The sequence below is a fragment of the Pseudorca crassidens genome, chromosome 15, assembly GCF_039906515.1.
Source record: "Pseudorca crassidens isolate mPseCra1 chromosome 15, mPseCra1.hap1, whole genome shotgun sequence".
NCBI classification, from domain to species: domain Eukaryota; kingdom Metazoa; phylum Chordata; class Mammalia; order Artiodactyla; family Delphinidae; genus Pseudorca; species Pseudorca crassidens.
Window position 1 is genome coordinate 1,136,997 of NC_090310.1, and position 17,271 is coordinate 1,154,267.

The window sequence follows — 17,271 nt, forward strand, 5'->3', positions numbered from 1 at the left end:
GGGGTCCAGGGGCCTTGGGGGAGGGGATTCAGCTCAGTCCAGTCCCACCTTGTAGGGAGGATGTTGAGGGCAGCAGGACGGGAGGGTGAGGACTTAAGTGCTCGTGGCAGAGGCAGCCCCACTGTTAGGCCGCGAGCTGGGAAACAGGGTGCCTTTCTGATCCCAGTCTGCCTGGAACCTGACCCTGCTTCCCCATTTGCCTTCACACCTTCCTTACACCATTCGTTCATTCGTTCACTCACTCCGTCATTCAACAGCTATTTATTTATAACCTATCATAAGCTTTAAGTCCCCCACTTTGTCCTGACTGGTGCCATGTCCAGTCTCTCTAATTCATCATTCTGTGTCCAAATCACTCAAAACCTTGGGCTCGGGGACTAGATTGGGGTCACCTGTGGTTTTTATTATGGACTAGGGTTTCAGAGCCCTGACGCACCTGTAGGTCAGCCGGGCCAGGCCTCTCAGTTTACAGGTGAGGAAAGTGTGGTGACCCATAGGGATTAAGTGCCTTGCCCAAGGGCAGGGGTCAATCTGGAGACGGAAGACCTGGACCGGGGCCCAGGTGTTCAGATGCCCTGCCCATGCCTCCGTCAGTGATGAAAACAAGGGAAGGGGCGGAGAGGGGCAGTCTCCTAGGTCAACCCTTGGGCAAGGCCCTGGGCCAGGAGTCACCCTTCCCAGTGCCACTGAGGCAGCGTCAGCAGGGACCCCAGCCTCGATCCCACCTGTATTCTGGACTCCCTTCCGCTGCCCACTCAGGACTTCGATGCACTCATCCACTGCACATGTTTATTAACCACCTGTTATAGGCCAAGAGCTAAGGACCCAGTAGTGAAATGGACAGACTCACGGAATTTAGAGTCTAGTGGAAGTCAGACCCGGGCGATGAAAGTTAGGAAAGAGGAGGATACGAGGTGACTGCAGGGCAATCCTGGGGGCCTAGCTGGGCCCAACACGGGGCAAGGGTCTTGGAGAAGCCTTCGCAAACCTGAAGGGGAGAGCTGTGGGGGCGCTGGAGCCCCTGGGAGTCCCTGTGGCTCCTCTGACCCGCAGTCAAGGCCAAGGAGCTGACTTAGCGGCAGCTGCAGGGAGTGGAGCGGGTAGGGGATGGGGAAACGGCCGGAGGGGGGTCAGCCCACTGGTCTCGACCAGTCCAGGGACAAGGTTATTTGGCCTTGACAGGCTGACCTTCGGCCTAAGAAGGTGCTTCAGACGCATAAACCTAGTTGAAGTTTAAACCCCAGCAAAACATTCCGCCCTGTACATGTAAACTGTCACCCCCACTCCCTCCCCTGAGATCCTGAGATGAGCAACTGCCTGTCTCCACCCCTTCCCACTGCCTCTCCTTCGGGGACAGGCTGAGAGCTTTGTGCAAGGTAATGCCTTCCCTGACCACCCACCATAGCCAGTGTATCTGTACCTCACTCAGACAGGAGGGCGGAACCAACCAGGCTTATTTCAGCGGGTTACACACTTCATAGGACTGCAGGAAACCTCCTTAAGGGAGGAGAGCAAGTGGGTGTGTCCCAGCTTCCAGAAAGGGCAGGAAAGTGTTCTCTCATCGGACGGGGAGTGTCCTGGGAAACTCCACCAGCTCCTTCATCATTTCTTGGAATTCCACTCCCAGAGGGAGCGGGTCTCAAGAGTGGTCCCTGGAAAGGGGGTGGGGCGTCTGCATGTGTTTCAGGTTTCCATGGCTGGTAGCTCTAGGGCTCTTACTTCTCTGGCTAAGGGCTCGGCTTCTTAGAAGTTCAGCTGTCTTCTTTCCGAAAGACCAAATCTCACTAATGTCACCAGCAGCTTGGGGACTGCCGCGTACGGCTCTGTCCCTGCCATTCAAAAGGACGCAGTGTGTCGGGCAAGTTCAAGTGGATGCAGTGTGCGTGTGCGTGTGCGTGGTACTGGACTGGAGATAAAACAGACAAACTTAAGAAAAACAGGTTCACGTATTGACACGTGTGGCCGCACTTCATCTACCCTGACTTGTGTGTCGTGGTCCACCGTGTGAACATACAACAGTGCGCTTATGCACTGCTGTTAATGGAAACTGAGGTGTTTCTAGTGCCTTTCCTCTTGTGGACGGTGATGCTGCACCCCTACCCCACCCCAGTCCATGCTTCCTGGAGCAGGTCTGTACCGAGGCGTGGGATTCCTGGCCAAAGGTATCACATCGTCGACATGGCTAGAGAATTTGAAATTATTTTTCAGAACAGCCATACCAATTTATACTCCTCTAAGTGCACAAGTTTCTGCAGACCTGCATCCCTGCCTTGAATGTTTTGCTAGAACTTACCCATAAAAAGGCTGAGCCCAGTTTTCATACTATGGAAAGATTTCTGAAATACTGATTCAATTTTTGTTGTTATTATAGCACAGTTCGGGTGGAAGCTTTTGAATCAGTTTTGGTAATTTGTATTTTCCTGGAAACTTGTCTGTTTCATCTATAGTTTAAAATTTATTGGCAAAAAGACGTTCCTAATATTCCCCTATTAACTTTTAAATCTCTCCTGTCACCTGCAGTAACATCCCTTTCCCAGTCCCAATAGCTTTATTGGCGTTTTCCATCTTCTTAAAAGTTGATCAGTCTTGCACACCGCTATCAGCTGTAGTCTTTAAGAAAAACAACTTTATCTTTGTCATTTCTCCCCTTTCCATCTTGATTTTCTAGTCTACTAAATTTTTATTTTTTTCTTAAATTTCTCTTCCATTCTCTTTGGAACTTTTTTTTTCCTGGCCACGCAACTTGCGGGATCTTAGTTCCCCAACCAGCGACTGAACGCGGCCTGGGGCAGTGAAAGCGCGGAGCCCTAACCACTGCACCACCAGGGAATTCACATTGCTTGCTAACTTTTAGATACTTAATTCATTGATTTTTAGGGTTTTTTTCTTCCAATATGTGCACTTATGATTATAAATCACCCTCTAAGTACCACATTAGAGATGGTATTAAATTCATTATTGTCTTTTGATCATTTTCATTATTATTTAGTCCTAAGTATTTTAAAATTTCCATTATGAGACTTTTAGCCATGAGTAATTAGAACTATGTTTTTAAGTTTCCAGATGAAGATTTTCAGGGATGTTTCCCTGTTTTGATTTCCCCTCTGCTTCTGCGACGATCAGAGAACGTTCCTTCTGTGCTTCCGTCCTGTCTGCTGAGATTCGATTTATGACCTAACAGAGTCAATTTTATAATGTTCCGTGTGCACTTAAAAAGAAAGTGTATTCTCCAATTATTGCATGAAGAGTTCTATCAAAATCTTGTAGGTCAAATTTGTTACTTTTGTTGTTCCAACCTTCTAAATCCTGACTTTTACCTGCTTGTCCTGTTCGTTACTGAGAGGCATATTAAAATCTCCCAACAACGTGCTGGTGGGTTTGTCAATGACCTCTTGTAGTTCTGTAACTTGTCTTCTTTCTAAAATACAAGTCAGGCTAATAGGTATATTCAAGTTCAGAACTACTGTGTTCTTCTAAAACCGAGTCCCCTGAAACTGAGTTCCTCTGCTGAGTTTATGATTAACCTCTCCATCCAAAACTACTCCCTTTCTTGTTGTGTACCTGTTCCCCTCAGGCCTGAGGAGTATCAGAAAAAAAGGGGCGATTGAAACCAAGTAGGACCCTATACAGCCTTCCCGGGAGAGACCCCCAACCACGTCCTCCGCCTGCCTCTTGTTTGTAGAAAAGCTTTCCTCTCCCAGGCCTCCCTGAGTCTCAAAAGGCTGGCCCGACAGGTAATGATTAGGAAACATGAAGATGTAAAAACAAAGACTAGCTGCTGGGCCGGGAAACCGGCCACAGTCTAGACTATAAACCAGTGACACAGGGTCACTGAGCTCCCAGTTCCCTGAAGGGTACAGATAAAGGGCTGACCTGCGTCCCTAAGGTGCTTCTATTTCATTTTTTATATAAAGTTATTTATTTATTTACGGCTGCGTTGGGTCTTCGCTGCGGTGCGGGGGCTTCTCATTGCGGTGGCTTCTCGTGTTGCGGAGCACGGGCTCTAGGGGCACGCAGGCTCAGTAGTTGTGGTTCTCGGGCTCTAGAACGCAGGCTCAGTAGCTGTGGCTCGTGGGCTTAGTTGCCCCGCGTCGCATGGGATCTTCCCCGGCCAGGGCGCGAGCCCGTGTCCCCTGCACTGGCAGGCGGGCTTCTAACCGCTGCACCCCCAGGAAGACCCCCTAGGTTGTTTTTACAGAAAGCAGACCCCACCACGTGAAAACTGCCGACCACAAGCATGGAGACCCCGGACCACTTGAAACCAGAAGATGGGCGACTCTCGAAGCTTCACCTGGACGCCAAGCCTGCGGAGAATCCTGCGCGGAGAATCCTGCGCGAGCCGCTCACGTGCCCTGAGGCCCCTCCCCCACCCAGCAGCTGGGAGATGCTCTCGGACGCCGCCCACCGTCGTCCCGGGCTGCTGGCCTCCCAAATAAAGCAACCAGCGTGTGTCTTTTCCACCAACGTGTGTCTCTCGAGCTTCGGCCTCTCAAGCAGCCAGGAGCCGAGCTCGGGTTCGGTACTCGCCTCGTCCAGTTACACTTCTGTCCCATGGAACCTCTGTCGCTATGCAGTGACTCTCTATCCCTGGTAATGCTTTCCGCATTTTTATTAGAATCTTCATTTCCTTCCTTTTACTTTCAACCTACCTTTGCAGTAAAGTTTTAGGTGTATCTCTTATTTATTTTTATTGAAGTATAGTTGATTTACAATGTTGTTGATTCCTGCTGTACAACAAAGTTTTTCAGTTATACATATATATGCATGTTTTCATATTCTTTTCCATGATGGTCTGTCACAGGATATTGAATATAGTTCCCCGTGCTCTACAGTAGGACCTTGTTGTTGGTCCATTCTCTACACGATAGTGCACATCTGCTAATCCCAAACTCCCAGTCTGTCCCTCCCCCACCCCCGCTTAGGTGTGTCTCTTTTAAACAGTCTATAACTAGATTGTGTGTGTGTGTGTCTAGTCCAAAAGGTCTTCTAATTGGAAGATTACATTTATCATGAATATTCTGATTGATTTGTTCCATTTTATTTCATTTCATGCTTTCTTTTTGTCACTCTTTTCTGTAGTTTTTTCTTTTCTTTTCATTCTTTGAATTAAGAGGTTTCCCTGTCTCTCCTTTTCTAAAAAACTACTGGTTTGCCTATTAATATGTATTCTTTCGGTGGTTATTCTCGAAAATGCACGCCTAATTTAACAAAACAGAAAATTAATCCACATTTTTACCCTTCTCCAGAAGCTATCTGAGAACCCGACTGCTTTGACTGGAATCACTGCCCCACCAGCTCACGTGCTGTCTATCTGTCAGGTCGTTTTGGTTTTTTAACCCTACGGAGCAGACACTGTCACTATGGCTGGTTTAGCTGTGCCTCCACATCTATAACTTAGATGTATCTGTATTTGTCTATAGAGGCATCTATAGATCCCCAATTTTCTTAACGTTCCTCCTGCACCTCATACCTACCTCCTCTTGGAACCATTCTTCTTCCTCAATTTTGAAAGATAATTTTGTTGGATACACAGTTACACACCGTTTCTGCAACAGTTATTTTCCCTGTAAACTTGGAAGCTGGTTTCCTTTTCCTTTTCGCTGTTCCTCCTTTATTTTCTGTTAGGAAGTCAGGCTGCAGTCTGTTCACTGGAGTGTGTAGGTGCCTTCTTTTAAGGTCTGTCTTGGTGTTTACTGCAGCTTCACTGCAATGGACCTAGGACTGGATTTCTCCTTGCCCTGCACTGGGTTCACTTGTGCTTCCCTGCTCTGGAATTGGTATCTTCTATCAGTTCTGGGAAGTTCTCAGCCATCTCTTCCCCATCCTCCCCCGTGTTTCTTTTAGCAGCAACAGTTAGACTGAGCTGCTCACTTGACCGTCCGCGTCTCCTGAGCTGTTTGTTCACTCCTTTCTCTGTGTGACATCCCTGGGGCTTCCCCGACTCACCTTCCAGCGCCCTGATTCTCCCCCAAGCTGTGTTCCCCTACGTTCAGCCCTTCCGCTGCTCTGCATTCAGTGTGTTGCTCTTTGGGCCTACTTTTAGTTCATCATTTTCTAATTCTCTGTTCAGCTGTGTTGACCTGTTTAATCTTTCCAATGACTAAAATTTTTTCATGATTATATTTGTTCTATTTTATAGTTTTCTTAATTTTTATATTCTTTATTATGTCTTCATGTTCCTATTTTGTGTCTTTAAACATACTAAACATGTCTCTTTTATCTCCTGCTTTTGCTGAGTCTCCGCGGACCTAGTTCTGTTTGTTATTTGGGGTGATCTCTTTCTTGTATGTTTTGTGACTTTACAGAACCATATTATCATATTTGTATTTTATATAAATATATAAATACATATATGTTTGACCTTGACCATGGAAATTCTAGGAGGCCTGGCTTGGGGTGTGTTCCTGTTTGCTTCCGGCAGGTGCCTGGGGCACTACAGGTGCACTTCAAATGGTAATCGTTACCTTGCCATTTGGGGAACATGCAGAGTATAGCATTCATGTTCCAAACCCACAGCGTGGCTGGCCAGTGCCACAGATTCCCGGGGGATTTAAAAACCACCCCAGCTTTCCCAGGACCAAGGCTGAGATGATTTCCTCCCTGGCTGAGGCTCGTGGAGGGTGTAGCCCTTGCTGGGTGCTGGCCTTAGGCTGGGGTCTCTGATCCACTCCCCTCTGTGTCCTGGGCATGGTGCCCTGTCCCTCTGGGCACAGAATACCTGTATCAGAGCCATGTTCGGCCCCAGGGAACCTGCAGCCTCTCAGACACAGGCTCCTGTGTTGTCTGCAGGCTTCCAGAATTCCCCTCCTTATTTGCAGGTTTGCCCTGGCTTCTTACTGTACTTTGCGGGGAGTAATCTCAGGATCTCAACCAGAATCTCCTGGGGAGCCTGTTAAAGGAGAGCCTTGGGCGCCGCCTCCAGAGCCCCTGACTCAGAGCATCTGCGGCGGGGGGTGGGGTGGGGTGGGCGGAGGGAACCTGCATTCCCGACATGCTGCTGCTGCTGCATGGACCACACCTGGAGGGCATCTACCTTCTGATGCCCCCAAACACCTGAAGGACGCAGCACGTACTTTTCAGGAACGGTGCAGTCACTCATCAGTGGTTTTCAATCAGGCTAATGTGCCTGCCTTAAAGGACACCATCACAGTGATTTACTATCACAGTGATTTGCCAGCTTCGGCGCGATCAGCACCACCTGGCTGCCTTATTAAACACTACACCTGCCTTCAGGTGTCAATACGGCTTCCAAGAATCAGCTTGAGGGTTTACACGTGTCACTAATAATCCGTTTTTTAAAAATATAAATTTTTCTTCATTTATTCCTTCTTCCTGTTTTCCCTTTAGCTGTGTTTTCATGTCTTCCTAAATTCTTGGCTTTTGTTATTTTTTTGTTCACTAATGGAAACATTTAATCTTGAAGTTTTTTTTCCTCAAAGTCTTAGCTGAATCCCATAATCAAACATATAACATTCCTTTCATCATTGTACAATTTAAGTGCAGTATTTTTATTTCCTCTTTGACTCAAGACTTACTTAAGAGAATATTTCAAAAGTCTAATTATAAAATGCTTATTAATTAGAAGTTATATCACACTGCAGTTTGAGAATATAGTCCAAATATAAATATTGATATTTTTTGTTGTGTTTCAATAGATTGTCAATCTTTCTAAATGTTACATAGGACTCAAGAGGTATATTCTCGGGACTTCCCTGGTGGCCCAGTGGTTAGGAATCCGCCTGCCAATGCAGGGGACATGGGTTTGAGCCCTGGTCGGGAAAGACCCCACATGCCGCGGAGCAGCTAAGCCCGGGCGCCACAGCTACTGAGCCTGCGCTCTAGAGCCCGTGCTCCGCAACAAGAGAAGCCACCGCAAAGAGAAGCCCGCGCCCTGCAATGAAGAGTGGCCCCTGCTCGCCGCAACTAGAGAAAGCCCCCGTGCAGCAACGAAGATCCAATGCAGCCAAAAATAAATACATAAATAAATGTATAAAAGAAAAAAAGAGGCATATTCTCTGCCTGAATAAAAGTGATAGAACTTCTTTGCCTGCTCAGTAAATCATAATCATCACAGCGCTCAGGTTTTCTCTTTTCTTTCTGCCCTTGAGTGTCCTGAGTCCCCAGCTTTCTGCCTTGAGAGAGGGTCCAGCCCGTGATGATGCAGGCCGGGTGGCTGAGGCTGCCGGGCGGTCGGTGGGGAAGTCGGACGCAGAAGGGCGCCAGGCTGCTCCCGGTTTCCCCTGAGCCTGCGCGGCCTCCCCCCACTCCCTGCTGCGCGTCCCTGACTTCCCCACACCCTCCCCGTGCAGAGGCCGCGCGCCCCAGGCCTGCCTAGCTTCAACCCTGCTTTCCCAGGGGCGTGGACCGGCTCTTGCCCAGAAAACCAGCAAACTTCTCTGCCACCCAGTGGAGAACCCCACCTTGCTCAGGGAGGTCTGACCACCCGCCCCCGCCCCCCAGGTCTGTCCTGCTCTCCTGAGCCCTAGGGGCCCCTAGAGTTCTCTTTCCATTCTTATAGTCTCCCCTGCACTGGCCGATAAGGCTTTACTTCCTTTATATTGAACTCCCCCTGCTTAAATCACAGTGTGGTTTCTGTCTGATTGGATCCACATCAAAACTTGGAAAATAAGAGCAAATTAACCCCAAAGCAAAGCAGCAGGAAGGAAATATTAAAAAAAAAAAAAAGCCAACATAAGTGAAAGTGAAAAGCGAAAACCAGCAGAGAAAAATCAATGAAACCCAAACCTGGTTCTTTGAAAAGGTCAATAAAATCGACGAATCTTTAGCCAAAGGAGGACGAGGAAGAGGAGAAATAGTGAGTTGCCAAAATCACAGACGAGAAAAGGGACATCGCTGCGGCCCCTAGAGACCCGGGACATCGCTGCGGCCCCTAGAGACCCGGGACATCGCTCCGGCCCCTAGAGACCCGGGACATCGCTCCGGCCCCTAGAGACCCGGGACATTGCTCCGGCCCCTACAGACCCGGGACATCGCTGCGGCCCCTAGAGACTCGGGACATCGCTCCGGCCCCTAGAGACCCGGGACATCGCTGCGGCCCCTAGAGACCCGGGACATCGCTCCGGCCCCTACAGACTCGGGACATCGCTCCGGCCCCTAGAGACCCGGGACATCGCTCCGGCCCCTAGAGACCCGGGACATCGCTCCGGCCCCTACAGACCCGGGACATCGCTCCGGCCCCTAGAGACCCGGGACATCGCTCCGGCCCCTAGAGACTCGGGCCATCGCTCCGGCCCCTAGAGACTCGGGACATCGCTCCGGCCCCTAGAGACTCGGGACATCGCTCCGGCCCCTAGAGACTCGGGACATCGCTCCGGCCCCTACAGACCCGGGACATCGCTCCGGCCCCTAGAGACCCGGGCCATCGCTGCGGCCCCTAGAGACCCGGGCCATCGCTGCGGCCCCTAGAGACCCGGGACATCGCTCCGGCCCCTAGAGACCCGGGACATCGCTCCGGCCCCTAGAGACTCGGGACATACAGACCCGGGACATCGCTCCGGCCCCTAGAGACCCGGGACATCGCTGCGGCCCCTACAGACCCGGGACATCGCTCCGGCCCCTAGAGACCCGGGACATCGCTGCGGCCCCTACAGACTCGGGACATCGCTCCGGCCCCTAGAGACTCGGGACATCGCTCCGGCCCCTAGAGACCCGGGACATCGCTGCGGCCCCTACAGACCCGGGACATCGCTCCGGCCCCTAGAGACCCGGGACATCGCTCCGGCCCCTAGAGACTCGGGCCATCGCTCCGGCCCCTAGAGACTCGGGCCATCGCTCCGGCCCCTAGAGACTCGGGACATCGCTCCGGCCCCTAGAGACTCGGGACATCGCTGCGGCCCCTACAGACCCGGGACATCGCTCCGGCCCCTAGAGACCCGGGACATCGCTCCGGCCCCTAGAGACCCGGGCCATCGCTGCGGCCCCTAGAGACTCGGGACATCGCTCCGGCCCCTAGAGACCCGGGACATCGCTCCGGCCCCTAGAGACCCGGGCCATCGCTGCGGCCCCTAGAGACTCGGGACATCGCTCCGGCCCCTAGAGACTCGGGACATACAGACCCGGGACATCGCTCCGGCCCCTAGAGACTCGGGACATACAGACCCGGGACATCGCTCCGGCCCCTAGAGACCCGGGACATCGCTGCGGCCCCTACAGACCCGGGACATCGCTCCGGCCCCTAGAGACTGGGGACATCGCTGCGGCCCCTACAGACTCGGGACATCGCTGCGGCCCCTACAGACTCGGGACATCCTCCGGCCCCTACGGACTCCTGAGGGAACATTAGCACAACTTTGTCCTCATAAATCCTGGAACCTAGAAGACCCCACTCCTTGAAAGATACAAACCACCAAAGCTCATTCAAGGGAAAAATAAACTGGAGAGTCCCGTATCTATTAAAGAAATGAAATTCATACTTAAAAACAGCGCAGAAATAAAAGTCCAAGCCTAGATGGCTTCCCTGGTGAATTCCACCAAATATTCAAGGGAGAAATAACCCAGGTCTACACACTTTCAGAAACAGAAGGAGGAGGAATCACTTCACACCCATTTTACGAGGCCGTCATTACTCTGATAAGAAAACCAGACAAAGACGCTCCAAGAAAACTTCAGGATATGCCTCATTAACGTAGACCCGAAACTCCTCTTTAAAGAAACTGGCAAATTGAACGCAGCAAGGTCTAACAGGGATAGTATATCATGACCAGGTGGGGTCTATCCCAGGAATCAAAGGTCGGTGCAACACTTTAAAAAATCAACGCAGCTTACTGTATCAACAGAGGAGAGGAGAGAAGGCATGCGGTTACCTCGGTGCACACAGAAAAAGCATAGGCTAAAACGCCACAGCTTTTCATAACAAAAACTCTGAAAATTATGAGTAGCACAGTGTACTACTTCTTAAGTCAGACAGGGTAACTTCCAGGTAACATCGTATCAATGGTAAACCGTTGCCCCCTTTGTAAACAAAGTAAGATCACCCACAACCAGCATTTCTACATGACACGGTGGAGTAGATCCTGGCTAATGCAATGAGGCAAGGGATAGAAAAAAATGATAAAAGTCAGATTTGATGACGTCAACTGTCACGTGATTGCGAGCAGAGCAAATCCAAAATACTCTACCAACTATTAGAATTAATAACAAATTTAACAAAATTCACTAGATACCTTATTTCCAGGCTTAGTAGAAAGCTAGTCATTCAGAGAGTGTGGGATTAGTGATCAATGGAACAGAACGTGGAGCCTAGAAACAGACCAGCACATACACAGCCCCTGACTTACGACACAGGAACAACTATCATTCAGAAGGAAAGGATGCACTTTTCAGTCAAGGTTCTAGAGTAACTGGACGTTCATGAGAAGCATGAGCCTTGCCCTCACACAATACATGAAACTAATTGGAGGTGGCTCATATATCTAAACATAAAACTTCAGCCATAAAGTTTCTAGAACACAGAATATCCTCATACCCTTGGGCCAGACAAAGCTGTCTTAAACGCGTAAGGCACTAGCCATTAAAAAGTGATAAATGAGATAATTAAAACTGCAAACTTCTGTTCGTCAGGAGACATCATTAAGAAAATAAACAGGCAAGCCCACAACCCGGGAGACGTTATTGGTAACGCATATGTCTGACAAAGAATTTATACCCAGAATATCCCATAAACAAGTAAGGAAAAGGAAAGCAACCCGATTCAAAAACAAGCAGAAAGATGACTCTCGATTTCTGGTCCTGCCTGGAAGGAGCTCGGAGTCGTCCCTCCGTCCTACGACAGGTAAAAGGCTGAACAACCTGAAACCGACACCTCTTCTTAGACCCGTCCCAGCGGGGGGAGGCCACAGGACAGACGCTGACCCCGAGCTGGAGACGGGCGGTCCACCCACACAGAGATTCAACGACTTACCGGAGAGAAAGCTCCAGGACGCCAGCACCGGGCAGGGAGGCCTGTGCCGTAACTGACGGTGCCGGGGACGCACGTGGCCCCTTCTGTGCGGTGCCGGGGACGCACATGGACCCTTCTGTGCGGTGGTGACTCCAGGGGACCCCGTCCAGGCTCCCCACGCTTGTGTGAGCGTTACCTCCACGAGCCCCGCCAGCTTCTCGGAGCGAATGTCTGCTAAGAGCCCCTCCTGCTTCCTGCAGGGGGAGGGAAGGGGGCCATCCGGTCCTTAACAAGGCTCTAGCGCAGGGGAAACTAGTTAACCTGAGGCTGACCCGCGTGGTGCCAACAGAGCCAGCTGACGCAGGGGAGAAACGGGCAAAAGATTTAAAGAGACACAAAGGAATAAAAGAGCACAACGCGCGAAGGGCCAACACACACCCGAGAGGCGACGGCCGCATCGCTTACCACGAAAACACACACGGGAACCGCGGTCAGACAGCGCTCGGCAGGGTGGAAGCGTGAAAGGAGGTGGGACGCCCAGTGTCGGCGGCACGTGGAACAACCAGAGCCCGTGCCGTCCACGGGGGCGCTGGGAGCTCGACCAAAGCCGAGTCTGGGTGCCCTCGACCTGGGGGTGTCAAGTGTACCTCCACAAAGCCGGGCGGAACCAGAGAGCGGCTGCCTCTCGGGGGACGAGCTGAAGGCTGACCTGGAAGGGGAACGAGGGAAATTTCTGGAACGATGCCGATGTGCTGTGTGCTGCTGGGGGTTTGGGTTTCACACGTGTGTGCATTTGTCACTGCAGGGTGTTGTTTCATGGGTAAATTGGACTTCAAAAGAAAGAAACTGTAAACAGAGTGAACTCTAGTTAATCTTACAGAGGCTGCACTATCTATTGAGAAGGGTGCTGATGTCTGTAATTTACTCTGAAATGCGTTAAGAAATAAGGATGGATGGAACGACAGATGCATAGAGATGCACTAGACCAAATGTAGTAAAATATTAATGGCGGAATCGAGGCGGTGCTCCGCTAAATGATTTTCCATAATAAAAAGCTGGGGAAAAACCACTGGCAGCAGTGGGGTCCGATCTGTCACGAGTCAGACACGGAAGAACACCTACTGTCTGATTTCGTTTCTCTCAAGTTCAGGAACAGGTAAACCTGCTCCAGGTGTGAAGGTCACCTTCGGGTGGCAGGGGGCAGGTCGTACTGGAAGGGAGCACGTGATGGTTTCTGATGTCCCGGGAACGTTGCGTGTTGGGTGCCAGAAAACGAGAAAATTCACTGAGCTGTGCCTTACGATTTGTGCATCTTTATTCATATTTGCTATGCTTCAATAAACACGTACATTACAGAAACTCTTAGGGAAACAGGGACACACTGGAACTTCCTTACCCTGAAGAAAGGTTCCACCTATAATCCACCTACAACCTATGACCGGGAGACATGAGAAGTATTCTCTTTTAGAAAATAGCAAAGATCATTGCAAGAATGCAGAAGCCCCCTCACGGCCCTTCCAGGCCCTGTCCTCGCAGTGTAAGCAGTTCAGTAATTAAGATAGTTTGGCGTTAATCCTGGGATAGACTCAGTGACCAAGGAAAAGAGTGAAAGCCCAGAAGCAGACCTACTGGTTCACGGAACCTGATTTATGACAGCGCAGGCTGGGGAAGACCGCTCGGGAGAGAGGAGACCATTTAACAAATGCTACTCAGACAATTAGTTATTCATGTGGAAAAAGTGAAATTGGATTTCTGTCTCACACCATAAATAAAAATCACTTGTGGAAGACAACGTGGGGGTTATCTTTATGACCTCACCGTGGGGGGAAGGCTGCTTAGTAAACAAGACACACGTGCTGGGCGCCAAAGATTGAAAACTGTGTTGACACTGAGAACTTTGTTTATCAAAGAATAACACAGAGAGGGTGTGAGAGCAAGTCACGAAGTGGGAGACGATTCCACACATAAACCAGCAAAGGGATAGCAGCAGAGTGTAAACATCAGGAAGAAAAGGACCCACGACCCACAGCAAAATGGTTACAAGATGCAAACAAGCGTCTCACACACACACACGTGCAGAGATGCTCACTCCTTTGGTAACCGGAGGAAATGCACGTGGAGACCCCAGAGTCGCTGCACCGCACCCACGGATTGGCTGGGCCCGAGCGAGCATCGCTGGGGACGCGGGTTTCCTGCTGGTGGAAACGCCAACGGCTCCAGGCACTTTGGAAAATAATTAGGCTTCGTCCTGTAACGCTGAGGGTTTCCAGACGCCACGGTCCTGCAGCTCCACTTCTCGTTAAATTCTAAAGAAACGTTTGCTCCTGAGCCCAAGGAGACCCGCCGTGATGTTCACAGCACGTTGCTTTTCGAGGCAAAACGCTGGGAACGACGCAGACGTCTGTATGACGGGGGAGTGGAAAAATACATTTTTGGAGTGTATTTATGCGATGGAATTTTACCCAGACAACGCAGATGAACTTAGAAACACTGCGCTGAGTGGGGAAGAGTTGCATTGATTACAGAGGAAGCACGAAAGCAAGCAACACTAAACCACACGTCGCAGCGTGACGTGTGTGACGGCTGAGGACACAGTGAGCGGATTCATGAGCTCGGAACTCGGGGTGCAGGGGAGCAGGGCCGGGGCGCTTCCCAGCAGCACTATGACGATGTGGGGGAGGGGCGGGGTCCCCGAGGCGCTCACACCCGTGACCTTCTCCCTGGACTGTGTCACGTGCTACGTGGCTAATTACAAACAGAAGTGGAACCTTTCCCACGCCCAAGCATCGTGAACAGCTCACGCCTGGTGCGAACGCTTTCGAGGAGTTAACGAGTGATGTTTCATTCGGCTTAACAGACTTAACAGAAACAGACGTGGTTCTAATTAAGCCGACCTGGGTGCTCACCACCGAAGCCCCTCCCCCCCGGGCGCTCAAGCTTTGCCCCACCGTTAGGTCCACTGGGACAGGCCTCTGCGAAGGACTCTACAGGTGGGCATGCTTTCTGAGCGCCCGGTACCTGTGGGTGTGTTTGCTTTGCTTTAACCCACGAAATGCACCTTCCTTGAATGTCAGATCCCAGCTCAGAACCGTCCTTCCATCAAAAGCTGGGTTTGGTCCGCCGCCCCCCGGCATCTCGTTTTCCCCCGCGGGGTCCACTTCCCGGCCCCGATGCTCCAGGAAGTCGTGGGCTTGGGTTCTTCCCGGGAGCCGGCCCTTCGGAAACTCCGTCTCCTTTAGTTGGGGACGTGCCCTCTCCCCCCGGGGGCACTGCCCACGCTCCGTCCTCTCCTCGGTCACACCCAGCACTGTGCGGCCCCTCACCAGCCTTAGGGCGCCGGCTGCCCGCTCTGGGTCTCTGACCTGACGCCCCACGGCCTCTGCTTTGCTCCTGCCCTTTCAGGTCCTGAAACCCCTCCCTCGTCCGCCCCTTCTCCACCCATCCTGCTCCCCTTTGAGTGGCGAGCTGCCCGTGACCTGGAGTTCTTCCCGGAACGGGAGATGTGAATCTAGAAAGGTGCCCCCGGGAGCCCCTTGCTGGGCCGAGGAGGAGAGGGTGGTGGTGGGCAAGCTCGGAGAGTCACCCATCGAGGGGCCTCCCCTCCCTCCGCCCTTGGGGTGAGAACCTTCTCTCCTCCCTGACATCTGGGCGAGGCCCTGGCAGACACGCTGTCGGGTGAACCCGGGCCCCCTCCGTCTGGCTGGGCATCTCCCGTCTCCGAGGGCTCGACGTGTGGAGCGGAATCTCACTGCCCTGCTGCGTGCGTCATCCAGCGACCCAGTCACTAATCTCGAGCACATTTCCCTAATGCTTAAACACTCGCTCACTTCATGAATGCCAACTAAAAACATCCACCAATAAAACTTCGCAGATATTTAGATATTGATTACAAACCTTAATCAAATGCTTCTAAACGTTTAATTAAAACCCACAAGCTAAATATATCAGATCTGCTTAAATTGCTTCAAACGCCTTTATAATTAGGCAAGACCTACTGCCGTGGCTGAAGGACACCCCCATACGCCGAAGTCCTCATCCCCCGTCCCACCTCATGACTGTCTTTGGAGACGTGGCCTTTAGGGGTGGTTAAGGTGAAACAGGTCACGAGGGTGGCGCCTGGTCCAACAGGACGGTGGCCTCGTGAGAAGGGGAAGGGACACCAGAGCTCTCTCTGCCGGATGAGGACCCAGGAGCTGGGCAGCCCTCGCTGGGAACCACGCCTGCTGGCACCAGATCCGAGAGAAAGAAATGTTTGTCGTTTGCGTCTCTCCGTCTGCGGTATTTTGTTTTAGCAGCTAAGACAGCACACATTATCGTAAGGACTTAAAAGGGGGGGATTTGGGCTTCCCTGGTGGCGCAGTGGTTGAGAGTCCGCCTGCCGATGCAGGGGACACGGGTTCATGCTCTGGTCCGGGAAGATCCCACATGCCGCGGAGCGGCTGGGCCCGTGAGCCATGGCCGCTGAGCCTGCGCGTCCGGAGCCTGTGCTCCGCAACAGGAGAGGCCACAGCAGTGAGAGGCCCGCGTACCACAAAAAAAAAAAAAGGGGGGGGGGGGTGGGGATTTGGGAGCCGGGGGAGACGTGGTGGTGAAGCACACGATCGTCCGCCTTTGTCCACATGTGCAGAACTGGGCTGAAAGGTGACACGCGCCCCGATGAGAAAGGAAGAAAAACCTTATAGCTTGCTTACATGGAAGCTGGTGCCGAGGCAATTCCACGGCTCTGCACGTGGTCCTTCCTCATCTGTTACTCTCAGCGCATCCCGAGTCCTTCCCGCGGTCGCTGTGGACAAAAGAGAGGGACGCACCCTCCGACAGCCTCCCCGCAGGCCTGGATTCTCTCAGGCGCACTCCTCCCGCGGGCAGCCGCGTCCTCCTGGTCCAGGACCCATCGCGCTGCAATCACCCGCGTGGACCTGTGAGACCCACGGGGAAGGGAGTCACCCAGTGACTAACGGCTCCCCCGCCGAGGGGTCGCTGACAACACCCCCTGCTGCTCGCGGGGCCGGGCTCCTGCTTGTCTCTGGCACCCGCCGGTCCTGTGCGGGAGACGTGAGGTCACAGAGAGACTGGGGTCCTTGGCGGAAACAGAACTACCACAAAACGGCACATGAGGATGCTGGCCCCGGTGAGGAGGCAGTCGTGCACACGCACTGACACACGCAACACACCGCACACACACGTACACACACGCTCTTGGGGGCGAGCCCAGAAGACAGGCGTCCGGCATGTGCAGCGATCATCTCTGGGTGATGGGTAATAAGTGACTTTTCATTTTCTTCCTGAGACTTCCCCACATTTTCCAGACACTTTACAATGACGGCATGAACGTTACAAGAAAAAGAAAATCCCCAGACGTGTCTTTTTCTAAG

General features: G+C 51.9%; 1 protein-coding gene across 1 annotated transcript in view; it reads right to left on the reverse strand.

Moving 5' to 3' along the window:
- PSMG3 (proteasome assembly chaperone 3) overlaps positions 1-17,271 on the reverse strand; it is a 476,610-nt gene that overhangs the window by 153,397 nt on the left and 305,942 nt on the right. The gene's annotated exons all lie outside the window — the stretch shown is intronic.